The sequence below is a fragment of the Polyodon spathula genome, chromosome 4 (genome assembly GCF_017654505.1).
Source record: "Polyodon spathula isolate WHYD16114869_AA chromosome 4, ASM1765450v1, whole genome shotgun sequence".
Taxonomy (NCBI): domain Eukaryota; kingdom Metazoa; phylum Chordata; class Actinopteri; order Acipenseriformes; family Polyodontidae; genus Polyodon; species Polyodon spathula.
The window spans coordinates 11,071,885-11,074,930 of NC_054537.1; positions in this window are offsets into that span (position 1 = coordinate 11,071,885).

The window sequence follows — 3,046 nt, forward strand, 5'->3', positions numbered from 1 at the left end:
AATTGTCAATCACTCCATAACTGGGTGGGCCCATGAGCAAAATGGGTGGGCCCAGGCCCCAGCGTGGCACCGCTCCTGCTCTGAGGTTATACTGTATAACCTACAATTCTATTTTATTTTTATATACAAGCCTGTTGTTATCTCTACTGGACCTGGCAGCCATCAATTCTTTCGTTTTGTACAAAGAATTTACCAGGGAATATATCAGTAAGAGAGATTTAATCTTGAAGCTAGCCACAGCGCTTCAGCAGAAATATTTTGATCAGAAAACTGCAAAGCAACAGGCTACAGCAGCTCAACCTAGATTCTGTGTTGCACTGAGTGACACACACAAGAGAAAACATGTTACTTTCGTTTTAAATTAAATTTGTTTAAATTCGTTTTTACAGTTGTGTATGTACATATACCTGTTTACACCTGTTTACACACTAGTTTGTTTTTAAAGTCAGTGTTTCGGCTGTGCAAATGTTTGATATGATGTGCTTGAATAAAACTTTTGAGTTGTATCTGATAGTTTGTCTACAATTTTAATATTGATGTTGTTTAAAATGTAATTGATTGTGGCAAAGTGGTTTGCAGTGAACATGTGTTGAAGTGATGTGGTGCACAACTAAAGACAAACAAGTGATTTCAATCCACCTGGTCATTTGTGACCGTAAATAATAATCCCAGGCAATACACAACAATGGTACTGCACTGTTTAACTATGGGGTAGTCCTGAAATAATAAACACAGTTATTAACCCTGGTCCGGTTCAATTAATTTTTGTGAACAAAATAAAATTTCAGACCATGTGCCGTTCAAATTGAAATAAAGTGACTTTATTTGCTTAAAACAAGTAACAAAGCAGTGCAAGTCCAAAGGGTACCCTATACAAAGAGAATAATCAGACAGGTACAAAACTTTTTACAAATCAATAACACACTACTACAAAAAAAATTAACAAAACTATTTTTCATCAATGTTATAACTATTTACACCAGGCGAGGTTTGCAAACAAAAAAGGCATTTAGTTACAGAAATTATCTGTATGTGTCCATCTTTCAAAATAGTTGAGTGAGTGTAACCCTGGCTGCCTTGAGTATGTTTTGCAGAACCATACAGCCTCTTTCCTCCCCCCTTTTGTCTTTCTGTTATTGGACACTGCACAGTCTTTGGTGCGCTTCGATTCATTTATGGAAATTAAATGTGGCTTTCCATTCAGCCTTCTCTTTCCTCTGTTGATGACGACCACGTTTTCTTGAGATAGGGCTGCGCACATCTCCCACCAGTTGTATCAGTAAGTCTTTCCTGAAGGTTTTATGGCAAACAGGTAGCTGTCCTGATTCCACCTTCATCAAATTGAACAGGATAGCACTGTTCACAATTGCTACTTCCAGCAGCCAAAAGAACATCTTCATCCACCACTTCAGAGACTTTCTTGTGAAAGCATAGCTGGCACAGTAGTGATCCGCCCGGTCCACTGCATCCATCTTGCTGGTGTAATCACAGATAACTGAAGGCTTGTCCCGCTGTTCAATTGCTTCTCTCTTGATAGTGCGCTGTGCCTTCTAACAGTCACTGCCATAGAAGGTGCTCATTATGAGCACTAGTCTTTTTGTCCTTCCATCCTAGCACCATGACCTTGTTGTCCTTGCAGAATGAGACTGTCTCGTTTTTTTTTTTTTTTTTTTTTGTCTGAGCCCTTCTCTGGTACTGGCAATCCTTTTCTGTTGGCCATTACTATTCTAGTAAGGTGGAATTTTATTTTTAGCGGTTCTATGGCCAGGTCGTAACCTGTGTAAAATCTGTCTGTAAACAAATGAAAGCTATGTCCAATTGTCCAATCTGCAGCAATGTTTCACACAGGTGAAGAACAATTCTTGATGAAAATGGCATGTCAGGTCTCAACATGGAGTCTGTTGTTGGGCTACCAAAGTAAGGAACAATAGCAGAGACATAACCAGTTTCACAGTCAGCTAAAACAAACACACAAATCCCCCACTTGATAGGCTTCTGAGGATTGTAGCACTTGAAGATACTCCTTCCTTTGAAGCCAACGGTGCTCTCATCAATGCAGATGTCCCTACCTGGGATAAATAGCTCACGGAATTTTGTTTCTATGTAGCTGACCACATTCCTGACCTTTTGTCCTCTGCTAACAAAAGCAGCCTGAGGCACCTGGGTGGGGGGAGGGCAAAAGTGTAGCATCCAAAAGATCTGCAAGGAATGTGATCTCTTGAATACATCTTTGAAAAACTGCATTCTGTTGGCCCATTCCTTTGAGAAATATTCTTTTATGTCCATTTTTACATTCAGTCCCATATTCAGCAGAACACCACAAAATGCCTTCATCTCTGGTAACGTAACAGGTTTCCAGGAGTTCCAAATAGAATTATGATGCAGCTGTCCTGTTAGTTTTACACTCGCATGTCTATTGGTTTCATTTACAATTTCAGTAAAGAAAGCGTTCGTGAAAAAAAAAGTTGAAAAAACTCCAGTGCAGTCCTCAAAGTAGTACTCCCTTGATATCCCCTATTTACCACAGTGAATGGGAGTTTTGTGAAAGCATCTGCAATTACCGATGCGTGTCTCCATTCTCCCTCCAGCTGCACGTCTGGTTAGTGGTCACTTTCCTCAGATTCCTCAGAGTCCGCAGTAAAAAAAAGAATTATTTATTTCCTCATCACTAGATTGATCAAAATCATCAAACAAACTGCTTTCATCCTTACTTTATGCCTCATCCATCATCTGTGCAAGCTCTTCGGGCTGCCTTGACTTTCTTTGCCTTCTCTGCTCCATTCTCACTTTGTGCGTCTTAGTCTCCATCTGTTCAATTCGGAAAGGGATTTTTGCAATGTTGGACCAGGTTCGACATAGGACCGCAAAGGGTTAAACACACACAAGACACACACACGATCACAAGTCCACAGCGAGTTCTAACGTGCAAGTGGTGAACATACAATAAATCCGTGAACAATGGTGCAGTGTTGTTGGGGTTTGTGCTGGCCTTAAGTAACAGCTCCAGATTGTGTTAGCCATCTAATAAATAAAACACAGTGTAATT